The 26,646-nt window shown below is 51.1% G+C and overlaps 1 protein-coding gene across 1 annotated transcript in view; it reads left to right on the plus strand.

The window, feature by feature from the left end:
* The window catches only part of PLXNA4 (plexin A4), a 345,488-nt gene that overhangs the window by 98,288 nt on the left and 220,554 nt on the right, over window positions 1-26,646 (plus strand). The gene's annotated exons all lie outside the window — the stretch shown is intronic.

A 26,646-nucleotide genomic window follows, 5' to 3' on the forward strand; every position in this document is an offset into this window, starting at 1 on the left:
GGGTTCCCAACCTTGGCTGCACATGGGCTTACCTGGAGAGGTTTGGGAATGCTGATGCAAAGGCTGCGCCCTAGATCATTAAATCTGACCCCGGCAGCACCGTTCCTTAACCTCCTATTTGAAATAATTGTGGATTTGCATGTCATTGAAAGAAACCGTACAGCAAGGTCCCTTATATCCTCCACTCCGTTTCCCCCCATGATCATGTTTTTATATAACTGTAGTTCAATGTCACACGTGGACAGTTGACCCTGATACAATCCACCAAAGTCACCCATTCAGATTTCACCAGCTTTTTGTGTGCTCATGTGTGTGTGGGTGTGCGCACGCGCGTGCATGTGTGTGCATGTACTTAGCTCTATGCAATTTTATCACATGCATAGATTTGTGTAACTACCTTTTGATAGCATCATTTTTCAAAGCTCCCAGGTGATCTCAGTGCGACCAAGGTTGAGAACAATGCTCTGTGAGCAACATTGAGTTTGCATTTGATGTGCCTAGCAAGTGATGCTCCCAATTTCCTTTTTTACTTGGAGTTTCTTCCCCAGACCTGCAGTCAGTCCCATCGACACGCGAACCCACCACACCCCCACCCCGGCTGTGCTCACCCTCCAGCCAAAGTTCTCCCCCTTTCCCTCAGCCGGAGACCTCACATTGGGCCAGCGTGTGTCAGGTGGCTGGAGCCCTCCTCTGGCCTGCCTGCACGGATAGCTATTTCCAGGGCTCAGGAATGAAAATGAAAATAGACCAAACAATGTGACAGTTTGGGGCTGCTATTTTTTCTTCCATGAACAGAATGTTCAGCATTATTTTTTTCTCTTTGTGCAATACTGCAAGAGAGGAGTGCTCTGCCCGGAATGCTGGCTTATGCTGTTTGTGAGCCCGCGGCCTGCATCAGGCTGGCTGTGCACAGGGAGCCTTCCCTGGGACTTGGAGGGTAACCGTGTTGGCGAGGAGTTGGCTCTGGCCACATCCCGGTGCTAATTAGGCTAGGAAGGAAATGGGCCACATGCATATGGATGGTCCTTCCTGTAGCTTCTCTTTCCCCGGAAGCTTTGTGACGCCTTTTGCCTGAAAGCTTTCAGGAGTGGCCTGGCTCTCATCTGGGAGCGGGCTGGGAAGGAAGAGTGAGGGTGTCAGAGACCGGGTCAGATTTCGTCTCAGAGGTCGTCTACTGAATAGCTTAGGGGAAAGATAGACAACCTTACGTCCCAAGTTTGCTTTCCTCAAGACCCTGGAATTTGAGGGCTGAGATGGGCTGGCTGCAGAAAGCACAGTAGATTTTGAGGCTGGAGAGTTACAGGAAAATGCTCTTTTATATCCTGCTGGGGATAGAAAGGTTCATAATCGTCAGTGTCATATGGGAGCTTTGAGAGAGTGGAGCCCATTATTTCCTGGGAGACTTGATTCTGAGGACATTCATTCTTTCCCTTATTTAAGAAACATGTATGTGATCACTTCCTAAATTCTATAATTGTCTTACCGCTGAACTGTACAGCTGAAACTAATATAAAATAATATTGAATGTCAATAATCATTGAAAAGTGAAAAGATGTAAAAGAAAACACATATGTAATCTTCCTCTCTGTGCTGCATACTGAGCTTGGTTCTGGGGACACAGAGACAAGTAAATCAGATGCTCGCCAGGCCTTTGTTTCTCTAGATGTGGCTTCATCTTGTTTATTTATGTATTTCCTCCTGGGATGAGAGGGGACTGGAACTGGGCAAGGTGGGAAGTTGATCGTGTTGATGTTATCCATTTCACAGATGCCCAGGAGGTTTAAGTGCAGAACAATCAGATTTTAAAAGCCATCTTCCTTGTTCTTCATGCCGAATGGAAATGTTATAGGTTTTGATTGGGGTGTTGGTTACACAGGTGAATACATTTGTTAAAAGCTCATCAAAGTGTACACTTAAGATCTGTACATTTCACTGTGTAAATTTTACCTTGAAAATCACATTTCAAGTGGAAAAGAAGCAGTGAAGCCACAGTTTGGAGAAGGCAACTTTAATCAGGAAGAAAATCCAAACCTGAAATTTTACCCTAACAACATTTTATAGGGGCTGGTTCCCAGCAAACATTGTGGCCCGAAGCCCCTCCCCTCTACAGTGCAGGTGTGTGCCCTTCGGGGGACTCGCTCCGCCCTTGGCCTGGGTGTGCCTGCGCCTGCTTCTGGAACAATTCTCCCACATTCCAATCAGGCCAGCGTGGTCCTGCCTCCCCCATGAAGCCTTCCTGGATCTCTTCAGTCAGTATAAATAGCCTTTGCCCTTTTTTGCTTCACCTGAATTGACTGTCTTAATATAATTTGACCCTTTATTACTCAGTGTCTTTTATTTTTATTTACTAAACTAGAGGCCCAGTGCATGAAATTCGTACACTGGGGGTGGGGGGTGTCTCTCAGCCCGGCCTGTGCCCTCTCGCAGTCCAGGACCCCTCATTCCTTATCACCTGCCTACTCACTGCTCCTTAGCGCTGCCGCGGAGGTGGGAGAGGCTGCTGCGCTCTCCAGCTGTGAGCCTGACTTCTACCTGAGTGGTGCTCCCCCTGTGGGAGCACATTGACCACCAGGGGCCAGCTCCTACATTGAACGTCTGCCTCCTGGTGGTCAGTGTGCATCATAGCGACCGGTCATTCTGGTCAATCCACCATGACGGTCACTTAAGCTTTTATTATATAGATTAGTTACTATATTTAAAGAGCCAGGCACAGAGTAAGTACTCAATAAATGATCACTGTTATTGTGGTTATATTTTATGCTTCTGATCAGTATCCCTAGGGCAGTGGTCAGCAAATTCATTAGTCAACAGAGCCAAATATCAACAGTACAACGATTGAAATTTCTTTGGAGAGCCAAATTTTTAAACTTAAACTCCTTCTAACGCCACTTCTTCAAGTGTCCTGCCCACCCTAGGGTACTGTGCCCTCACCAGGGCAGGTTCTGTTGAATCTCCCAAACAAGGAAGCACATGCTGGGGTGGGGACAAGGGGGAGCCAGGCAGCCCTGGGGTATGCTGGAATCGGAGCTGCCACATGCCGGCCTGGCAGGAACCTCATCCCTGCATCGCTCCTTTTCAGAAAGCCTGGGAGCCACAGCCACCCTCCTGGACTGGCCTAGTTTGGAGCCTGGACCCTAGGGACACAGGGATGCCCAGGCTGTGGTATTTTGTGGAAGAGCCACACTCAAGGGGCCAAAGAGCTGCATGTGGCTTGTGAGCCGCAGTTTGCTGACCACTGCCCTAGGGTCAGTGTCCTTGACTTATATACAAGTCCAGCGGAGGCTGAGCGTGTCCCTTTGGTGGCCAGCATGGTGCTGGACATGTGTGCTCATGGAAATCTTTACAGATGTGTGAACTCCAGGCAAACTCTAGGCCCATGCATCTGGGGACTCTGACTACATCAGAGTCGTGACTGAGGAACATTCTAGCAGAGACTTCTGAACCTAGATGCAGCACCAACCCGGTGGCTTGGGGAGGGAGGGCACACCGGGATTCTAAAACCTTTCTCCAGCCCCACACTTTCGAGACCTGGAGAAAAGCCTGGCACAGGAGCAGAGGGCATGTCCCCAGAGTATCTGTTCCTTGTGGATGGTCTCTTGAGTCTTTTGTGGCACCCCAGGGTGGGGCAGTGAGATGCCACTTGATGACAACAGCCCTGCCTTTCAAAGTGACAGTAAGCAAAGGGGCAGCATGACAATGACACCTGCTCATCAGCCCCGCCCACCTGGCGTCTGCTAGGGCTGGGCCACCCTGCTCATTAGGTTTAAATCTGTCCCCACCAGCCTGCCTGCAGCTGATGCTCATTAATCCTGGAGCCCCGAGCCTGGTGGGCCGAAAGAGGCTGAGCTTTTAGAGCCATTTATGGCAATGGTCTTGGCGAGAGCTGCTAGATTGATTTATAATTGGGCTGAGGGGCATCCCTGTGTCCCTAGGGTCCAGGCTCCAAACTAGGCCAGTCCAGGAGGGTGGCTGTGGCTCCCAGGCTTTCTGAAAAGGAGCGATGCAGGGATGAGGTTCCTGCCAGGCCGGCATGTGGCAGCTCCGATTCCAGCATACCCCAGGGGCTGCCTGGCTCCCCCTTGTCCCCACCCCAGCATGTGCTTCCTTGTTTGGGAGACTCAACAGAACCTGCCCTGGTGAGGGCACAGTACCCTAGGGTGGGCAGGACACTTATCAGTGTCTTCACTGGCCGACACTGGGAGTCAGCCTTCTGAACTCACACAGTTTTGCAGGAGAATAACAATATAAAAATAGCAGGTGATATGATGGATCGCTTGCTATCGCCTTGGCATTGAGCTGAAGGCTTCATGTGTGTTATGTCATTTAATAAGTCAGAACTGTTATCAGGCCCATTTTGCAGATGAGGAAACTGAGGCACAGAAGGTTAAATAACCTGCTCAAGGACACACCTGCATAGAGGCAGAGCTCAGTTTTGGACCAGGTAGCCAGGCACAGCACTTGGCCAGGCTGGGTCTAGTGGGTGTCAGATGCTGGGACCCTCCACAGTGAGATGGGAGGTCGGACCTGATGGAAGAGAAGGTGGTTGGGAGTCAAGAATTCCAATGTCATCCCAGCTACAAAGCAAGCAGCCGTGTGATGTTAAATATATAACCTCCCTGCTCTGTGCCCTCAGCCAAAGCAGCATACTATAATGAGTTGTTTTTGAAAAATAAAAATGCCAGCCTGCAGCATCTGTGAAAACACGTAGGAAAAGTGAATAATGACAGCAGGAAGGCCCCACTGTCGGGAGCACCCACCCGGAGGACAGCGGCACATTTCGGTGGCGGGACAGTGGGCATCTGGGGGCTGGGGGCTGTTTCGTCCTTTTCCAGGGTGAATGCCACAGTCTCTTCCTCTTCTTTCCCGTAATGAGGATGACACGCAGTTTTGGGACACTCAGGTCCACTCACCGGTCTGGGGCATCCTCCCTCCCTCCTGGCAGAGCTTCTATGAGTGTGGGAAGCTCCCCTCACGCCCAGTCCCCCAATTCTTCCTATTCCTTCTCTCCATCTCTCTCTCTCTCTCTTTCCCTCCCTCCCTTCCTCCTTCCCTCTTTCTCTCCCTTCCTCCCCTTTTTTTCTGCTGGTTCACGCTCACCAAAGACAGATTTCTGGTATCCAAACTGTGAGCCCAACTGCCTCCATTGCTGCAGGTTTCAGAGCAGCCGCGTGAAGGTAGCGCTTTTTATGGCACCAGAAGCGGCTGATGCATAATTCAACAAACAATCCAGAAATGCATCAGAATCCAAATTACTCACATCAGAGGGATTTTGATGTTAAACACCATCTCTTAAAACCCTCTCCATTCATGCCCGTCCCTGCGCTTTTATCTTGCAATGTTTGTAAAAAATTTGGGAGACTGGGCTGCAGAAGGGAGTTTCAGGCTAAAACTGAGGCTGGGTGTCCCTGTGGAACCCCCATCCCCGGGCCAGCTGTCAGTGGCAGGTGCATGGGACTGGGTTTTGGGCTGGATTCCCCCAGGTCCCAGGTGGGTATGGGCCAGGCTAGCCTGGGCGTCTTCAGTCCTTCTAGAAGGTTCACCCCCCACAAAAGCAGGGCCTGCTCTGAAGAAGGCAGCCTCCCAGGTGACGGTGGAGGTGGAGAGGCTTGGCTGCATCCTGGCGAAGCACACAGTCTTTGGACCAGGGACACTGGGGTTCAGTTTGTTTCCGGTGCTAATCACCTGTTTGACCTTGGGTGTGTTACTTGACCCCACTGTGCCTTTCTTTTCTTATCTGTAAAGGGTGGGAAATAATAGTGTTCATCTCACAGCGTTGTTGTAAAAACTGTAGTTAATGTGTGTGAGTGCTACATAAACGTTGGCTATTATTATTATTCTAGAAACGGCCGTGTATGTCTAGGGAACCCTGGGGTTTCCCCATTCGTTTCTTGGGATCTCCACATTGCAAAGCACTCTGATGCTGCCCAGCAGCACATCAGGGCCCCATAACCAGATATGAGCTCTATGCTTGGAAGCGCCTGGCTGCCAGCAATACTTGGGAAATAACTTTGTGCCCTTAGCTCACTGCTGCATTCCTCAGAGTCTCTCCGGGTTCTTCTCCCCCAAGGTTTTTATGGTTTCCTCTTCACGTAGGGCCTCAGAATCTGAAGAAATGTCCCATCCATCTCACCTACACCTCCATCTCCCTCTCTGCGTGGACAGCCACCAGCCAGCCTGGTCCTGTCCTCAGTGCTGCCACTAGCCTCTGTGAGCCCACTGTCCTGCGTCTTGTGGCAGACACACTCGCTGAGAGGCTGGAGGGCTGCTGGGCGGCCTGCCTCCAGCCTGGCCCTGAATGCCTGAGTGTTGCCTTTGCTATTTCCAGGAGTGAAAAGTGGGGTTATCTGATCGATAGCCCTTGTGGCTGCTTGCCAGTAGCTGTGGTTGTTGCCCATTAGCTGTGGGGCTGCAGATAGCCCCAGCCCCCTGAAAGGCAGGGCCGTGTTTGTAGGAGATGTGGGCTCAGGTCTCCGGAGGCTGAGAATTCCCAGAGCTGGACCCGGAGCTCACTGGGCTGGTGGCTCTGAGCCACAGACGGCCAGGGAGGACTCTGGCTCAGCCGAGGGAGATTGTAGGAGCGGAGGAAGGGCAGGGGTTCAGAGGAGGACTGAAAACGCAGTGGGTGGACCAGCTGCTTCCTGGTGACGAATCCCAGGGCAGGGGCAGGGGGAAGTGGGGGAGGCACTTCAGGGATCCTCATGATTACTTCCTCGGTTCAGTGTGGCCCTGCTTTATACCAGTTCAGTCTTACTTCCATGCTACACGCAATGTGCCTTGTAAATAATGGCCAACTTGAGCACAGAGAGGTGAGGGAATTCACCCAACGTCACACAGCAGTTTAATGGTGGAGTAGAAATGAGGATGCGGTTCTCTACTTTCAAAGCCCTGAACACTATCCTGACAGCGAGGCTCTCTGACTCTGACAACAGGGACACCCAGGCTCAGAGGGATGGAGCAACTTGCCCAATGTCACACAGCTCATTATTGGCAGAGTTGGGACTAGAACCCAGGTTTCCTAACTCTGAGCCTATGTTTGTGTCACCTCTCACCCCTAATCACTTTCGCTGGTCTCTTCACCTGCTCTCCTCATTAGCTAGGGAGGAGGGTCCTCCTAGGGACTGGCATCTGCTTGTGCCATCTGCACCGAAAGCGGCCTGGGTGTCTCAAGGGGGTAGCATGGAGGCAGCCCTACAAGCTGGGCATCACTTCAGAGGGAAGCCAGCCCCTCCCAGCACACGGGCTGAATGGAAGAGCAGGCTTTGCACAGCCACAAACTGCTCCCCACTCTCCCCCATCCCCCCGGCCCCATGTGTCCTGGGTCTCAGCCAGGGCTTGGAACTAAATGCATTCTGGATGGCTGCTAGCCAGGCAGACACCCAGGTTGTCAGGGGAGTGGGGAGGGTCAGACAGAGATGCCAGTTAGCATGAAGGGGAAAAATGGGGATGGGTGTAAATTAGTGGCCAGTGTCTCAAAAGCTCTGTGCCCGGAATCTGTAATGGGCCTCACCATAAGTTGGCTGAGGATTCTGGAGTATAACACAACCCTCCTTCCGAATCCAGCCCTGCCTCTCCCGTTAACACTGAGGCTGGCACGGGTCAGTGTCTTGGTACCTCCCACCCTCCTAGTTGCATCCATGCTGAGCTTCTTATAAGCCTCCCATGGCTCCAGGCTCCTCTGCTCCCACGTGCAGTCATGTGCCTCTTCTGTGGACCGGACAGCCCCCCCCCCTGCCCCCCACTTCCACGTTTGGATCTCTCCTCCTAGTCTGAGGGTTTCTAGAAGGTCAGGGCTGTGTCTTGCTTGCCTCTGGATTCCTAGTGCCAAGCACAGCAGCACAGGGCAGGTGCTCAATAAATATTTCTCAGATGAATGAATGAATAAGTGCAGGAGTATTTAGCTAACAAAATTAGGACCTGAGAGATGAGCTGACTGGGGCTTCTTCCAGCCATAACCAGCCCTGCCCAGCACTGATCTGTGGGACTGCTTGCTCTCCACATGTTGGTCTGACATCTGGGTCAGAGTCCAGTGCCCCAACTCTGACCTGTGGGCCTTGAGGCTAGAACCCATTCTATCAACTACTAAGCGCCAGGCAGCCTTGGGTGCTGGGCTGATAATATGGTGAAAGCAATGGTCTCTCTGACCTTGAGGGGATCGCATCCTGGTGGGGGTCCAACACAGAAACCACCTGTTATAGAGTTGCAGCAGAGGGGTTCACCAACCACCGGGGGAGCCAGCGGGGAGGGAGGCTCTCCTTGGGAGGCTGGGCTGGGTGGGGAAGTGGTGCTGACAAAGAAGGGGAGATGGAGCTAGACCTGGAGACGAAGGTGAACTTCCCAGACAAAAAGTGTGTGTGGGGGGCGGGGGAGGGGAGGGGGGAGAAGGAGGGAGAGCACAGCATGAGCAAATGGACAGCCTGGATGGGGAACAACTATAGTTTTATTTGGCCGGAGTGTGGCCTGAGGAGGGTGGGTCCGGGCACGGCTGGAGAGGCCATTGTGAATGCCTCCCTGCTAACCCAAGAAGAGCTCCTTCTGTGGGCCCGACCGCCAGGCAGGTGAGAGGGTCGGCGTGTCTTGGGACTGCAGGATTTCCTGGGAGTGATCACATCGTGTCTATTGACCGGCTCGGGCCCCGCAGGATGCCAGCGTCTGTTTCCACGCCCTGGTTCCAGGCACCTGGAACTGTGCGGTGACCAGGACAACCCTGGTTTGCAGGATCACGTAGCCTCCACAGCAGGGCTCCTCAGGACAGTCTGGAGGAGGCTGAATGCTGGCTGTTGCCACAGTAACTGCCGAGAGGGAACGCGGCAACAGGCGATGCCTGGCTCCCCACCTCGCCACAGGAGGGTCCCGAGTCCAGACCGGAGCTGCCAGGGCCTCTGGGCACCTGCGCCTTCTGGGGCTTTGGCTTCCCAGGTGACAGGTGAGGCTCTTTCCAGCTTTGAGAATCGAGATCTTGGAGACCTGGGAGCCCCAGGGCGTGGTTTCCCTGGAAGAGTCAGGGCAGGCTGGGAGAAACCTACATCGCGTCTGAGAGGATGAACCAGAAGACAAGTTACAGCCCAATAAGACCAGGTTCACAGTCAGGTGCTGTAGGAGGGCTGGTTAGCTTTGTTTCGCCCTTGGTGGATTCCTTTCTTCCTTCACGCCTTCACTTCTCACGCATTCATTCCCTTGTTTCTGTGGTGAGTAATGATTGTGTCTGTTGTGCGCGGGCACGGGGCTCTGCCTCTGGTGCGCCCCTGTGCTCCGGCTGGGACATAACCACCTTCCCCGGACGGTAACCGTGTGTGGGAGGACAGCAGAAACAAGGTCCGTCTCCCTTTGCTCTGCTCGGATGGAGAAGGACAGGGCGAAAGGGAAGCGTCCTCAGACTGGCGGCTCTTGGGAGAAACAGCTCCAGCTCCCTCTCCAGGCTCATCCCCACTCCTCAGTCTCCTCTTTCATTGGCCTTGGAGTTGCCAGGAAAGACTTTCCCTGCTTACTATAGGCATCCTTTTCCGAGATGAAAACACGGAAGGAGAAAGGGAAAGCCTTTTCCCGTCTCATGCCCGCCCGTGTGAGGGAAGTAAAGGGTAAACGGGACTCTCAGGGAGTCCCACGAGCATGTGAAATGCTGGGTGTGGACGGGCATTTCTCAGGAAACGCTGACGGTGGGGTGCTGCTGGTGAGAAAGGGGGTGAGAATGCATGGGTCTTGCTGTGGCTCACATGCGCTCACTCTGTCCAGAGGAAAAGTTAGTGCTGGCTGGATGCGCCTCTGGGCCTTTCTGTTTGAGGTCGCTGTCACCTCCTGCTGGGGCTCTGGGGCGGCGTCACCTCTGCTCTGGGCTGCTTGTCACGGAGCCTGTGATTCAGGCTCCTGTCATATGTTTAGCCTTTGACATAAAGAAGCCCCACTTTGAATCACAGAATAATGAAGGCTGATCCTCCCTAGAATGTCCCAGAACTGGAAGGAAGAAGCGACCGTGGCTGACCTGAGAAGCCCCGGGCTTGAGCCGGTCCTAAATTCACAATCCAGCTCAAATCAGTCCAGCTTTGGCCACCCTGGAAGCCCGTGTGGCCCCAACAAGGGCCCCGAGGCCTCTGAGACCCCTTAGAGAAGTAATAGGGCAAAACTCCTCATGACTTATTCTCCAAAGAGCTGGGTGGCTGGAGCCTTTCGTTGGGTAGATGAAAGTACGTGGCCAAGACCAGAGGAAATACGTTAACAACGGGACCTTTTTTTTTTTTTTTTCTGAACCAAAACTGAGAGTTGGGGTGGACTGTTAGGACATAATATGGAGTAACAAAATTGTCTCCGTGGTGGAGTATCTGGGGACTGGGATTATGTGAGTGCTTGACTCACAAATCACCGATTTCCTTTTCATTATCTTGGGCAGCAACACAAACAAGCTGGATAACCTTGGGCAAGACACTCAGCCACTTAGGACCTCGGCTTTGAGGGTCTCCCGACTCCGTGAATCGATGATTTCAGGTAGGAGAGGAGAGGACCCTGTAAGGCTCAGACTGACGTGAGAGTAACAGTGCAGGTGGGATGCGAAGGGGGGGTGGGGTGGGCGGGACTCAGAAAGGGGAGCCCGGGAACAGCTGCACCAGAAAAGAATTTCCCTTCTTACAATAGGCATCGTGTTTGGAGATTAAAACACAGAAGGAGAAAGGGACTGAAATGGGGTCTCCGGTGAGTCAGTGCAAATCTCTCGTGACGTCCCTGGTTGTTGGACTAATGGGGCTGTGACTCCTGTCCTCCTCACATGCAGGTTCAATGTGTTAATTAAGGACTGATGCTGCTCCTCAGCAGGAATTGATTGAAGCGGGTCTGCAGCCCCAGACAGAGGCACAGACACGCTGGGCTGGAGAAGGGGGTACAGAAAGCAGCTCCGGGGCTGCCAGCCTCTCTGGCACTCTGCTGGAGACAGAGCCGGGCGCAGAGAGCCCATAATGGCCAAGCAGATTAGAAACATGGTTCCGGCGGAGGGCGCAGAGCCCTGGGGAAAGAATCAAACTCCTTGCAGCCAGTCAAGCAGCTAAGCAGACAAGATCTACATAAATAGGTGCTGTCTCCAGTCTTACCCATCCTCCCCCCAACTCCATTGCGGAATCAGGTTGTCTCCTCCAACATCCTGACCTTGGACTCCCTACCCGACCCCGGTGAAGTGCCAGGTTTCCCAGTATCAGATCCGCAAGCACCTCTCGCCCTTGGTGCTCACTCTCTGGGCCTCTGGGCCCACCTTAGAGCCGGCGAGCGGGGCAGTGTTCTCCGGTGGCCTAGCAATCCAGCCACACACGGGCTCTGCAGCCTCTCGGCCTTTCTTCTCCACCCTTGTCCGGTTGCCCAGCACCCAGGAAATCTTCAGCCTGAAGACTCTACCGAGTTTTACACTCACCTTCCACTCTCCAACTTAGTCAGGATGCTTCCACATTAAACATCTCCTGCCGTCAAAGACGTGGCATGGGCTGGATGTGGAGAAAACATTTGTAATCCATTAAGGTGTGAGGGAGCCTGGTCTGTCCCAATGCTTCTCCAATTTTAACTTGCACTGGGACAGACCCAGTTCACATGTTAATAGATTACAAATATTTAATTTTAAATCACCTGAAGATTATATGCAAATGCAGATTCCAATTCTGTAGCTCAGGGGGTGGGCGGGGGGGGGGGGGGGAGGCACTGAGCTTCTAAAGATGCTGATGCTGCAGGTGATGCTGATGAGCTTGGCCCTCGAACCACACTTTGAGTAGCACAGGTATAGGCCAGTGCTCTTCAACATGTGATGTGGTCTGTGGACAGTTTGCTAATGGTCTCTAACAAGACAGATGCAGACACTGGGTGTGAGCATTTAGAAGTTTATTTAGCAATCAGTATTGCTGTAACATTGCAGAACGAATTTGCATTTTGCATTTTTTAATTTTATTTTTCTAGTAATTTGTGTTTATGGTGGTAAATGACAAAAGCATCTGTTTACAATGTATTAGAAATTTTACAGAATGGCTGTTCAGCACGGATAGTGTAAGAAGCAATGGACTAGCTGACTCCTGTCACGCTGCAGCTCATGCACAAAAGTGTCCTGCTGTGGGGACTGACCCTGGTGGCAAGCGGTCCCTGCAGAGGCCCCCGAGCCAGGTCCTCGCGTTTGCTCACCTGGTCTGTTTTCCAGGCTCAGCGCAGTGTTTTCTTTCCCAGGCAGGATTCTGGGTATTTCACACAAAGGTTGAATGTATCGGCGGAGTTTAGCTTCTGATCATGCCAGGAAATGCCAACTAAGAAGAGAGATCGGCAGCTGTGGAGCCTCTGAGGGCACAGGCCTGGGCAGCCCACTCCCTTCGTTCCTCAGCAGAATTTGACTCTACTGAGGCAACCACCTGCCTCACTTCTGAGAAAGCAAAAAGCCCGGCTGCAAACAGGCCAGTGAGAAGGCTTCCTGCCTTGCGTGCCCACAGGGGAGGGCTGGGTGTTAATGAACCCGAGTGCAGTCACAACAGGAACGGGGCCAGCTGGAGCCCGCCCATGCTTGACCCGCGGTCATTTGGCAGGACCCAGACTGCTGGAGGAGTGGTCACAGATGAAAACACAGTCTGGCTTTCTCCCTGCAGAGGCGGTCTCTGTTGTTCTTGGCCCACTGCGGGCTGTCACACATGCTGGACAAGGCTTGTGGGGATGGCCCCGGGAGGCAGGAGAGGCAGGGCTCAGTTCACATTGTGCCTTCTTTCTTCCATCCCATGCCGTTGGTGCCTGGCCCAATGTTGGGAGGCTCATGGGCCCCCAAGTCTCCGCCAATGCCTTTTCATGGATTGCTTTTATATAGTTGAAGCACGTGGTAATCCCTCAACTGGAGAGGATCTGGGAAACACCTCACCATCTTTACTAAATGTTAATTAGGTTTGAAGATCACAGAGAAAAGGGGTTGATATGGAGTAACCATGTGTTGAATGATCTTCTTACATCCCTTGGAAATCAGCCACTTCGGTGTTCAAAGGGGTATGATTTCAGCTAAGCTGGATTTAATTGAGTGGGTAGATTTTGATTTGTGCCTGTGACTTATGGGGTGACCTGAAGCAGCTTACCTTTCAATTTGTGTAATTGATTAGTGAGGTGCTAGGCTGGCTATAGGTGCAGTTGTCAGAGAGAGAGAGAGAGAGAAAGAGAGAGAGAGAGAGAGAGAGGGCGCTAGCTCACCTTTGTATAAAAGAGGGGACATGATAAGGTGGGACTTTTGAGCTGTTCTTCCAGGGATGGGGATGAGCTCACCTCCCCTGGTCGCCCCCCTTGCTGTATAAGATAAATGCAACTGCACACCTTCCTGAGACAGGTGCCCGGAGGCAGGGATGGTGTCCAGGGCCAGGGAACCAAAGCAAAGCTATTTGGTTGATCCACACTTTGGACCCATGACTGTGGCCTCGTTAGCCCCATCCCCTTGCCATTGAGCCTCTTAGCATATCTTGTGAAAGTGAACTTTAACACTCATGTCTGTAGGAAGGGGAAGAGGAAGAAGGGCCTGTGTGGTCACATCTCCCGCACCGTGGTCCAAGCCTGTTAAGACACTAAATGGATTCACCTTATTTAGCTGCCTGGTACTAGCCTCTTCCCTACCCCCCAGCCACAGATGGGGCCCCAGGTTCCTCAAAGTAAATGCCCATGGCAACAATTACTCTGCAAGCCCTGCTCTCTAGCTGGAATAAACCGAAAGATACCTGAGAGCCGTGTGGGCTTGTTTAGCAGGTTGTCTGCATTGGATGTTGGGAGATGGAAAGAGAGGAGTCAGCATCTTCTCAGTGTGACCCCAGCCAGACATTAGAGCTCATCTCCTGCCACCCAAGTCCCTGGGGAGAAAGACTTCTGAGAGCATCTGCCCAGTGAGCTGGTTGGGTAGTTGGTCCCTCTTTGCTGCCCCAGACACCCTGTGGGCACTCGTGCGCGCTGGAGGTCAGGTGTAGTTCACTTTCCCTGTGCATCATTGTGAGCTTCAGCAAAACGAACTGACTCCCTCACTGGAATACTGCTATCTCTTAGACCTTGCTTACATCTTTCCTGATACAAGAGGATAAGTTCATGTTTATTTCTCCACTTCTACCGTCAAAATCACCTGGACACTGTGTGTGTGTGTGTGTGTGTGTGTGTGTGTGTGTGTGTGTGTGAAGCCCGCCTTATTGTAGCATTAATAATTAACTCAGTGCTCAGAACTATACCCGTCTCTGTAATAAGAGAGAAAGTAGGCGCCAGATCATGCTAAGGCTGATCATATATGCTAAAAAGCTCTGCTCACATCAGGAGTAGGAGGGAAGCATGAGAAAAACTAGTCAGTGTCACTTAGTCTCCTTTCCTAAAAATTTGGGCTGCGACTGGGCATGGCTGCATCTCCTGCATGACCAGTATCCAGCACAATCCCATAATTCCCAATCAGGAAGGCCAGGAGGAGGTGGAGGGGAGGAAGAAGGGGAGAACACTTGGTGTTGTATGCTCCCATGATTTCTACTAGTTCACTGGGAAATAAAATGTGGTAAAAATGCATGCAGGCAAAAATGCAAAGCTAGAGACCGATGTAGTAATCTGATTACTTGAATAGCAGTGAAAATCCTGCAGATTCATTCTCTTGTTAAGAACCCCATACTGCCCCCCAGTGGTTCCTGTGGGATGCTCCGTGGTGCGGTGGTGGGTGGTCCAAGGGTCCCTGGCTTGTGGGAGGTGATGGGTCAGGGGTCTTCTTGAGAAGCTCTGTCTGGGTGGTTGTTCCAGAGTTGGGGCTGGAAGTGAGTTCCAAAACGAGAGATTTCATGAAAGGGGTACCTTCTCTGGGCCACACTGTCCCTATCTGGGGTTAGAGGCTTGTGACAGCCCATCTGAGCCTGCACAGGGACTTACAGGTAAACAGGGACTTGGAAGGAGTCGGAAAGCGTTGTAAACAGCCCTTCGGAAACGAGCCCACGCGTGCGCTGTGAGACTGGCTCTGTTTGTGTTGAAGCTTGGCTGCTGGGAATTCTAGCTGGTATACACTGTTGGGCAACAATTTGTAAATATTTAGCAAGAGCCTTGAGAAGATTCAGGCCTTTGAACTAGCGATAATTTTTTTATAGGAAACAACTGTAAATTAAAAAAAAAAAAAACAACGGTGCTAATCACCAAGATACATATTTCAGCATTGTTTAGCTAAATTGGAATGGATCTAACTACCCATTCATAGGGGAATGGTTAGGTAAATTTGGCATACCACGTAGCCATTTAAAATGCATTTTATAAAGGCCAGTATTGCAACTGATTCTTGTGTGATAACATTAAGTGGAAAAGCATGATACAATTGAAACTTTACAATGCACACAACAAAAACTAGAAAGGAATCCACCCAAAATGCTAACAATAGTTATGCTTGGCAAGTGGGACTAGATGTGATTTGTTTTTTCTGTTTGTCTACATTTTTCTAAACTCTTTTTTTCAAGGAGAATGTATTGCTTTTATAATAGAAAAGTAAAAATTTTTAAATAGGAAGAATCCCAAAGAGTGTTTTAAGATAGCATCTAGGTCTGAGAGCAGAGAGCATTCAAAATATCAGTGTCCAACCCAAGGTCTGCAGCCAGCCAGCCAATGAACGCAGGGGGAGGGGTCTGTTCTGAGTGGGTCAAGCAGTTTACATGGTGGCCGGACCATCTCATCACACATGCCACGCGTGGGCCTCAGAGGGGTGGCGTGTGGGTAGAGGGTCAGCGTGAGGCTCCCCCCACTGCTGGGATAAATCCAACAGCCAATTAGAATAAAGGGCTTCGTAGAAAGAATGCATCCTGTTTTGAATTAAGGATGATACAGAAGTGCAAGAAAAATTTTAGCCCAAAAGAACTTGCAAAATACCACTAAGACACAAAACAGTTCGTGAGCATAACTGCACTTGTATACACATAGTATATAAATATACACACATATATGCACATTCACATACATACTGCAAACACTCTATCAAATATATTGAGACCTCTGACAATATGTGATAATTGTGCAATGGAAAATAAGCACTTAAGTGGTGTGTTAGTAGCATTGTCTTTGAATACAAAGGACAGCATATCATTGCAGATAATTCCAACAGCAATAACAATGATTGCAGGCCATACCGATACACTCTCTGTCATTAATGAGCTGATGTTCCAGCAATTTCCATTTGCAAAAATGTCACACATAGCAATTTTAAAATCTTGATTATTTTGCCAAAATTGAGTCAGCAAGCTTAAGGGCGAATAGCTCCTGGAGGCTTGGGAGACCCTGCCACAGGGATCTTGTGTTTGGTTCTCACCGGGATCCCTCCAGGTGAGTTTGAACAGCCCTCCTCCTCCCTCCCACTTCACTGGGCACAGAGCAGGCTGCATAACAGACGGAGCCAGCAGCAGCGTGTTCTGGCTTCTGTGCTGAGCTGCTCAGCTGGTCAAATATTGCCTGGGCAGCAAGACAAACAACCGTGAAAGGCGCTCGCTGGAGTCTGGGACGTGTTCTGTCCCCAGAGATCAGCTGTGGTCTTAGCTCTCTTCCTGCTTCCTCTTCTTGGAGGTCTTGGGGCTTCAGGGAACGAAGGGAACTTCAACCTATTTGCTTAGTCCAAGAGGACAAATGCAGGCGATTCCTTAGAGAGCACACCTAGGGGCCTACCCTTACATCCTGTACAGAAAAGAGACCCCCCGACTTCCTTTCCACCTTCTCCCTCGTATTTCCTCACTCTGGGATTTATTTTTGCTTTTTATTCCTCAAAACAAGCAAGCAAATAGAAGTGTGAGTAATTGATTGAGAGAAGCTGCAATAACTAACAGTTCTGGTTGGAATCTCTCTCGTCCAAAGAAGCCTTGGGAGGTTCTGAGGGGAAGGTGATCCGAGTGACAGCCAGGCCCCTCTGGCTCCTGCCCTGGAGGGACTGCAGACTACGGGGGCCCACAGAGTGGCGTGACCACCTGGCCATGTTGGGGTCCTCCACTAGAGGCCAGTGCCGTGGGAGAACGGTGCACAATCGTGGAAAGTTCTTCTCTGTTCTCATCTGATTGAGTTCACACCAGCTGGTGTCTACACGTTCACCCCAAGGGTGTGAGTGTGCAGAAGCATCGGGGCTAGTGGTGTAAATCCTTTGCCTTATTAATATCGATGCCAGACGTTACCAGACTGTGTTCAGCACAGCTGTAGTGCCACTTGAAATATCAATGCCTATTTTCATATAAAAGATCCTCTGGTAAAACTGGGAAATGCTATCTAATCTAGCCTCCTCTTTGAGATTTGCTGTGCGCCTAAGTATATGAAAATGCCTGAGACATCTCGCAAACTTCGTTTGTATTTTGCATTTATTTGCTCCAAACTTATTTGGCCATGGGAGCACATTCTGGATGACCTTTCTTGTTGTTTTTTTAAAACACACACATATTACAGCCTTCCCCTCCCCCCGACCCCAATACATAAAGGAAGACACAATGAGACTGGAGATGTAGGTCTGAATGCTGTTTCTGCTTCCTGCCAGCTGAGAGACTTTGCAGGGGTCTCTGAGCTTGTTTCCTCATCTATAACCAGGATTGAAACCAACCCCCAGCTGCATGTGTTATTGTGTGTAAGGACGCCTATCACAGTGCTTGGAACCTAGGAGATGCTCTCTGATCTCATATTGAAACTGAATATAAATATAACCCACGGCAGATAAAATTACCTTGAAGCTAAGCAGAACTGATTCAGATCCACTGCGGAAACGTGAGTATCCAGCTCAGGAGACTTCCGCACTGGCCTGGGTAACCTGATCTCCTGCCTTCTTCCTAACCTTGGCCATAGGAAGGCCTTCCTGGTACCCCACCAAGTTCACTGTATTTGGAATTAACGCCATCCCCCCGCCCCCCCCCCCCCCGCAAGGCAGTGGTTGCTGGGCCAGTGGCATCAGCATCACCTGGGAATGTGTTAGACACACACATTCTGGACCCAGATTGCAGAGTCAGGTTCTCTGGAGTCGGGGACCAGCCATCAGGGTTTTAGCAAGTTGCCCAGATGATACTGATGCTCACAGGTTTGAAAACCGCTTCCCTAAAACATTGTCTACCTTGACTTTGCCAAGAACCATCAGCGCTCACTCCCACATGCCTTCTCCTGCAACTTACATCTGTCCTAACTCCTTCTCAGCCTCCCTGCGGAGGACTGCTGTCTATTTCCTGGGTTCTCAGCATGTGGCAGGTTTCTTAAAATCAGGGCCATGAAATCTTCAAGGCTGGCAATTCTCCATGCTTAGGCTCCTGCTGCAGGGCCACAGCTCCTCCTCTGCTCCCTGCACGCCTCACCCCACATCTCTGGGCAGGACCTCAGATCCACCCATCTGTTTTCAGCGCCGAGTTCCTGCCAGGGCCAGGCGGTTGGGCCAAGAGGGCTGCAGTGTTGCAGTGAAGCCCTCCCTGTGGGAGAAGTGTTGGATAAATATGCCTCCGGGTGTTACCACGTGCCTGGCACCACCCTTTATGCTGACCTGACCGGAACACTGCAGATTCCACAGGCTGCTCTCTGCGGGGAGTTGGGCAACAGATAACAACTGCCCGGAGGGTTCTTTGGTATTCTAGTTCATTAAAAAAGTTGTCTGTGGTTCCCAGAAGGCTCAGGGGGTGGGGCTGTTTCTTCTCCTGGAATCCCGTATGGGCCAGTTTCAGCAGCTCTCAGCCAATTCCCAACTCATAGGTAAGTCAACACCTTTGTATTATATGGTGAGCCCTATCTCAGTGTGCGTGCGTGCGTGCGTGTGTGTGTGTGTGTGTGTGTGTGTGTGTAGGGGAGATGGTAGTGGCTGTTTCCAAGATCGTGTGCACAAGTAGTAAAGGTCAGGCAAGTATTAAATAACTGCCTCCTATTTCAAAGGCCTTGTGTAGTGTATAGACTAAGAAGGGCAATCTATTAGGTGCTATCTTGCGTTTGTTGTGAAATTTACAGAATTAATATGAGAAGCTATACCCTGTGTTTCAGGAAGCCTGGGTTTTAATATTGACTTAGTCACTGACAGTTTATGGCCTTGGGCAAGATCGTTTCTCCATGTATTCGTTTACTCTTTCCTTTAACACTAGGTTAGTGCTGATTGTGCTCGTGGCCCTCTGCTGGTCACCTGGTCACATCAAAGGGTAGAGCACAACCTCTATTCTGGAGTAGCCACAGTCTAAGATATTTGTACGTGCATCACGATACAGAGAGCAAGGGCTTCCCAGGAGGTATTGGCAAAGTCCAGTGACACCCAGAACACAGACACGGATGCTGTGGAGAGAGAAATGCTTCTTGAAGCTTGAGATGTTGCCTCCATTTCTTCCTTCTGTCAGTGATTTTGCAAAAGCCAGGTCTCTTCAACAGTCCCAGTTCTCTCCTTTGCATCAGCGGCTCCCAGAGTGAGAAGAGAGATGGAAAGTTGTCCGGTTTAACCGCTTTGGGGTGCTCACATACTCCCTCCTGCACAACACACCCACCTTTGCCCACACACAACACCCAGGCGAGTGTCTATCCAGCCTTCACATGAACATCTAGCCATGGGGAACTTCTGCACCAAATTTTATGGACATCTGTTACAAACGAGAGAACTAATGGCCATTTAAGAACTTTTCCACAAGAGCTACCCATTTCAGAATTGTCTTGGCTGCCATCTTGGTGTAAAGTGGAGTAAGTTTCAGCCAGAGGTGTATCCTCATACCCTGGAGTGGAATTTTAAAGTTCAGTGTCTCAAAGAAAATTGGGAGTGGGAGGGGTTTTTAAATATTCTAAATCATTCTCATCCTCCCCTGAAACCCCATTTTACAAATGAGAGAGCTGAGACTAAGAGAAGGGAAATGACTGGCGGGGAGTTTGCAAAGGTACTGCTCTGGCCTCTTGTAGTCAACGATGGGTGAAGTCTGCGGAAATACGTCACTGTACTGGAGTAAGGGCAGCCCGTGGTGCAGCATGCGGCATGCCTCCCCTTCAAACCACCCCAGTCTCCAGCGACTGCTCTGTATTAGAGAGGATTGACATTAACCAAAAACCGCGTCACGGAGTGAAATCATATAGTACTTGTCTTTCTCTGACTGGCTTATTTCACTTAGCACAATGTTCCCCAGGTCCATCCATGCTGTCACAAAAGGTAAAAGGTTCCCTCATTTGTGGAATTTAATGAACTTACCAAGCAAAATAGAGATAGATGCATAGACAGAGAGCAGGCAGACAGTTCTGGTGCGGGATGGGTATTGGGGGTGGAGGGTGGAAGGATTGAGAAAAAAGAAAAGAGAGAGAGCTCATGGACATGGACAATAGTGTGGTGATTGCAAGGGTTAGGGGGTAGGTGAAAGGGGAAGAGGGCATAGAAGGGATAAATGGTGATGGAAAAAATAAAATAACTCAAGAAATATAATCACCCAGAACATACTGTGTGCCAGCCAGGTGCCATAGGTGGCGAGAAGCCGGAACTCCGACTTAAATACTCCTCCTTTTGGCTCCAAAGCACGTCTCCAATGCTAAGTGGGAAGGATGACTATTTCCGTGGCTTGAGAACACTCTGGCACAGGAGAGGAACCACTTCTTCAGTGTGAGACGCTGAGCGGAACAATTAGTGCCCCTGGCAGGTAGCCTCGTGACTCTTGAGAATAACTTGGGTGCTCTGGCAGAAACAAGGTAATTGGAGAACTTTAGTGACAGCATGGATGGTTCTACCAGGAGTTTGGGGGTAGTGGGGGAAGGGGGAGAGGGCGCCAGGATGGACTCACCGGGTGTTGCTCCCGCCTTCTCTTCCAGTCCTCAGGGCAGCTGGGCTGTGTTGGCAGAAGTTGACAGGTTGCTCCGAAGGCCCCATGGGCCCCTCTCACTCTTGGCTCCCCCTCTCAGCACCCCTCCGGATGCCCTGAAGCCTGCGTGTGTTCCTTTTCTTCCCTGTCTTCCAGGACCGTCCTAGACACAGTGCTTGTCACGCCAGCTGTCTCAGCTGCTCCCCTCCCGGCCCAGGTCTCTCTCAGTCTTATCGGTACCGGCCGCCTGCTCACAGAAGCAAAGTGGTTTTCAAGGAGAGACGGAACCTTCTCTGCTGGTTCTGAACTGGTGGCTTCTGCAGGGCTTGGGGAAACCAGATGGTGCTGAGGTGGGAGGGGCGCAACCATGGCCTGGAAGGAGAGTGCTGGATACCACAAGGACACAGTGGGGCCCCCTGCTGGTCACCCTGCACGCCAACCAGATGTGTGGGTACCACAGGTGGGAGAAAGTCCTATCTTGCATCTCAGTTTTCCTCCCTTCATAGAAATGATCATCCAGCTCTCTCATTTCCTTTTTTAAGTTTTGAGCTTGAAGCAGATATGTCTCAAAACTCTCTGTGCTTAGCAGAGAAACACATTCTGTGGGTGCCGTCCTAGGAGGGTCTCTAACCAGGAGGCTGGGGGCATTCGGCTGCGAAAAGTGATCTTTAGGACGGAAATCATAACAAGAGGAGAGAACTTATTTATTTATTTTTGGACCTGGCCCTTTTCCAACTGGGTCCCAGTAAACAAAGCAGCTGGACTGCTGTTTCATAACATAAGCATCTCAAATTCACCAGTTTTTCCGGAATAGCCTTTCCCATCTGAGAGAGAGAGAGAGAGAGAGAGAGAGAGAGAGAGAGAGAGAGAGAGAGAGAGATCTTCCATTGTCTCATAGAGAACATCTGGGGAATACTATGTAGAATTTTTTCCCTGTGTTTTGTTTTTTACAAAATTCATGAGGCTGGGAGAGGAGCTTTTGCTGACATTTATGTTTGATGAAGAGAGAGCAATGCAGGCAAGATGAGCTTCTCAGTGAGCAAACATTGCCTATGGCACTTCCCACTGAAGGCAGGGAGATCATTAACCCTGTTTTGCACCAAGAGCCCAAGGTTGACCTGGAGCGACCGAGGCAGGCACAAGGACGCGGGTGCAGGGGGGCGGGCCGGTGACAGTCAGCCTGTGTCCTTTCTAGGACAGTCACAGGGACCATTTCTTCGGATCCCAAACCAGACCAAACTCACGGCGGGGCCTGCTGGATGAGATCAGAGGCGGTGGGTGCTGCCTGCACCGTAGGCTGAGGCGTTAGGAGGCAGGAAGGCTCTCCTGCCCCAGCCGTGATGGATCGGGGCTCCTGAGAAATGGTGATCACCGAGCAAATTGCTTCACCGGTGGAGAGTTAACAGCAGCAATTTTGTTTCCTTATGGCTGCTTCTTGCCAAAAGCGCCTTACCTAACACCATCGTTTATAGTCACGGAGTTTGAAGGGCCTTAAAAACAACAACAGCCTTTAAAGGAAGGCATTTGAGGAGAGCAGGGTCGAGTGTAAAGGGGGATTATGGGGGCACAGAGCTCCCACATCAGGCCCCTGTGTGGAGCCACAGAGAGTGGACCCCCTTCCTCCGACCCCCACATCGTGGTTGGTTGAAAACTCCAAAGACTTTTCAGCAAACTTTGAACCATCCCTGGGCCAATGCCCGCATATGTGGTGATGAGTATCCATGCCTTTGAATTTCTTTATCTCTCCACAGTCTGACCTCAGTCTCATTCTCACAGCAACACTGAGGCAGGCACAGCAGGGGGCCACTCCTATCTTACAGATGAGGAAACGGAGGCTCTGCAAGTTTCTGGCATTTGTCTGAGGACACACCGTAGCACCAGAGCTCAAACCCTCCTGTCCACCTTTCCTACCTAACACATGAACTGGAAGGAAAAATATCACTCCTTGCCCCACCCCCTTGTTTCCTGTTCATCCTTTTCTTTTCTAAATTCCATGCAAGGTTCCAGCAACTCTAAAGTGTGTTTTGTCCCCCAATAGGCCATGCTGTTTCCCACCCCCCGTCATTGAACACATTTTGCTTTCTCTGTCTTCGGCGTTACTTTCAGCCTTTTGACTATTCTCCCTACTCCTTCTCAGCTCAGGAGTCACCTCCTCTTGGAAGCCTTCTCTGATTTGTCCCTCCCTTCCTCCTCACCCCAGAAGGAGTCACTCTTTCCTGGGCTACTGCTGGGCCCCTCAACATTTTAATCTTTTTACAGATACACCCACATCTTTGCATTTGTTATGGTTATTTGACTAACTCTTTGTGTTCCTTTACTAGGCCCTGTGTGAGACCCTGTGGGGTAGGGGCCTTGACACATGTCTTTGGGTCCCCGGGGTCACACACTGAGTATGCACATAGTGCTTGTGATGAATGGATTTGGGGGCTGGGGAACCCTATCCACATGGCATTTTCCTTGACCCTATGGAGACTCTCCACTTTTTAGGGGGACAATCAGACTTGGAAGCTCAGAAGGAGGTCTCTGTGTTTAGTGACGTGTCCTAAATCCTTCCGCGGACTGAGTCAGGAAGGAGCTGGGAGGGGTTTGAATCTCTGGAGAATGCTCAGAGGCAAGGACCAAGCGGACAGGGAGGATGGCTAGCACCAGTCTACATGTGCCTGGAAAAGCCGAGCTACACAGCCTGGCCCCGCGCCTCTCCTGCCAGTCCTGCCCAGGCCTCCACAGGGGCAGGGACATCAGCACCCGAGGCCTCACTAAAGTGCCCGCCGGATACCCAGGGCGGGGATGGTCCTCTCCCCTGCACACCTCGGCTCGCTGTTTGTCAGAGTATCGCTTGATACCAGGAAAAGGGCAGAGAGCCCGTCTCGGGGAGGAAATGAACTTGTCAGTTAATGTCCATACCTGACCCTTGGTGTTCCTCCCCCCCGCCCTTGTGTGTTTCTTCCCTGGAGAAAACTGGAACCTTTCTGTGGATTTAAGAGTAAGCATGCCTGCTTGAATTGCTAATCCAATTCCTGGATGAAAATGATTGCTCTCTGTTGGTACAAGCCCCTCACACAGTTTTGTTCAGAAGTGAAAACCACGTGGCCAATCATGGCGGTTCTGTTTGTGTTGGGGTTCAGTTTCAGGTGCTTAACAAGGGGTACTCCATCTGCAATAATGGAAGGAAAGCCCAGAACCCACACCAGCCCCGTCGCCCACTCTGGGCGTGTTCATCCCTGCAGATTTCTGACGGATGCAGAATGCTACCCACCAGTGGCTTCCAGTTATGAGCTGCTCAACCTCGCCTCCCCTCCGGCCGCTGCTAGCTCAGGCCTGGCATCTCCAGGCAGCGTCGCCTTGGACATCCTGTTCCTCTTGTGAAGGAGTCTGTCTTAGAGTCCTAGGGGCTATGGATGAGCCCCTCAGTACTGAGAGTGAGACCCCCGAATAGATGAACTCATCACCATCCACAGGTCCTACTGCACACCCTCGCCAATGCTGAGGGACCTTAGGAATCAGGCGTAGATTAAAGCCTCGGAGCCTTTCAAATGCAGATGCCTGTGATAAATCGCATGCTGGAACCGGGCCTCTCACTCCTGGGGTCCACGCTTACTTAATAAGGACCAGGACGAGCTTCTCCTTCCTCAAAGCGGGAACGCACGGGAGCCAGGCTGCCACCCTTGCCTGGCCCAGGCCGGCTTCAGATGATCATGATTATTCTCTGATGTGCTGGACTGGCAATCAGTTCCAGCTGCTGGGCTGGCGGGTGGGGGGCCCCGCCACCTGAGCCTCAGGTTGGAATCATCTCTTATATCCCCATTAAGCTCTGGGCCCCTGCCACATGGAAGAGTTTAAGGGGAAAATGAGATTTTATTAAAGCCAGGGGACCTCCCTGACGGAGTAGAAAGCCTAATAACAGCCGTGAGGGTTTCTTATCTCATATGAAAGTTTTTCATTTTCCCAGATTCCTCTCTTTTGTTGCCGCTGGACGGCCCCTCCTCCACCCCCTCATTTCCATGGGTGCCTCGTTATTTAAAACCCCTGCGAAAACACCAAAAAGCAGCGAGTAGCCAAATCATCCAACAGCTTTTTCTCCCCCTAATGAAGGCCAGCGGTTTCGTGCGTGTGCGTTTTATAGTCTGAATACAATGACTTCAAAAGGCTCCTGAGTTTCAGAGCAATAATGTGGTCTGGATTTCTGGGGGGAAATAAGACAAGCCAGAAAGGTGTGTGCATATCTGTGTCTCTTGCGACCCAGGCAGGCCAAAGCTGCCACCGTGGCCTCGGCAGCGCACTCCGAGTGCTTCTAGAACTCGGCAGCCTGGGCCCAATCAGAGGCTCCTGGTCTGTGCAGAATGGGGGCTCTTTCTTTCCCTTCCTCTGGACTTCTCCTGCAAGTCTCAGGGAGGACATCATTAGACTGAGCTTGGCCAGTGACTGGGTCACCTGTTGCTGGGGCCAGGGATTAACTCAGCAGTGAAGTCCAGCCAAGGCTGGTGGGTAGCCAGGGTCAGTCCGCCCGCCCCATAGGCTTTCTCATTACCCCCACTGTCTGGCCACATCATGCCCTGGCCACTTTCAATACTTAGAATTCTTGTCCATATGAAATGAGGGTTAATAATATTTACCAACCACATAGAATTTTGAAGATTTAAAGGGATAATGGATGCTCAGCCCTTAGGAACGTGTCTGGCCATGGTAAGTACTCAGTGTTTTGTGTTTTATTTTTTTTTTAATATATTTTTTATTGATTTTTTACAGAGAGGAAGGGAGAGGGATAGAGAGCTAGAAACATCGAAGAGAGAGAAACATCGACCAGCTGCCTCCTGCACACCCCCTACCGGGGATGTGCCCACAACCAATGTACATGCCCTTGACCGGAATCGAACCTGGGACCTTTCAGTCCACAGGCCGACGCTCTATCCACTGAGCCAAACCGGTTTCGGCAGTGTTTTGTGTTTTATAATGGCACTAGAGGCCTGGTGCATGAAAATTCATGCACTGGAGGGGGGTCGGTCCCTCAGCCCTGCCTGCCCCCTCTCACAGTCCGGGAGCCCTCAGGGGCTGAGGTGACCTGGCGATTAGGGGAAGGTGACGACGCCCCATCACACCTCTGCTGCTGCCGCTGCCGCTGCCAGCAGTGCAAGCCTTGGCCAGCCCTGGTTACCTGAGCCTCGGGTGACCCTGGGCGGCTGGACAGCAGACATTCAAGGCTTGCCTGCACCTTGGGCTGGCCCTGGGTGGCTGGGGGGCTGAGGGTGGGTTCAGCTGCACCATGCGCCTGCTATCCCCCGCCTTGCCCCCAGCTGGGCTGAAAAGACTGTGGGACTCTGGCAGGGCTGAGGGGACTGGGTGCCACCATCTTGTGACTATGGGTGCTGCCATCTTTGTGATGGTGTGACAGTCAATTTGCATATTCCCTCTTTATTAGCTAGGATTGCATTAGAGTAGTTTATGATTTCACTAGTAGATGCTTAAGAAATGCTACCTTTTTTAGGTCCTCTTTGCTCCCATGCCAAGCTATCTACATAGAGTATCTTCTTTAAGCCTTCAACCTTCCCTGTTCATAGGTGAGCAAGTTGAGGCTTTGAGACCTTACACAAAATCATACAATTGGTGAGTGGCAGAGCCAGAGGTTCATTCATCAGGCATTTACCAAGTGCTACCCCATGTCAGACACGTTCTAGGCTCTGGGGATTTGAGCCTTTGTGGTCTGATTATAAAAGCCTCATCCTTTCTATGCATCATGCTGGTTTCCAGTCTGTCAGATATGAGAGAAGATGGGTAATGTTCCCCAACCTGGGAGGTTCTAAAGGCAGAGAAGAGCCTGAGTTGGCTCAGAGCCTCTAGTCCCATCTGAAGGCAGGGATGCAGTAGCTGAGCTGAGGTCATTGGAGGAGGAGTCTGCCATGAGCCTTTCTCACCCATTTTAGGAGTCCAGCATCCACAA

The sequence above is a fragment of the Eptesicus fuscus genome, chromosome 14 (genome assembly GCF_027574615.1).
Source record: "Eptesicus fuscus isolate TK198812 chromosome 14, DD_ASM_mEF_20220401, whole genome shotgun sequence".
Taxonomy (NCBI): domain Eukaryota; kingdom Metazoa; phylum Chordata; class Mammalia; order Chiroptera; family Vespertilionidae; genus Eptesicus; species Eptesicus fuscus.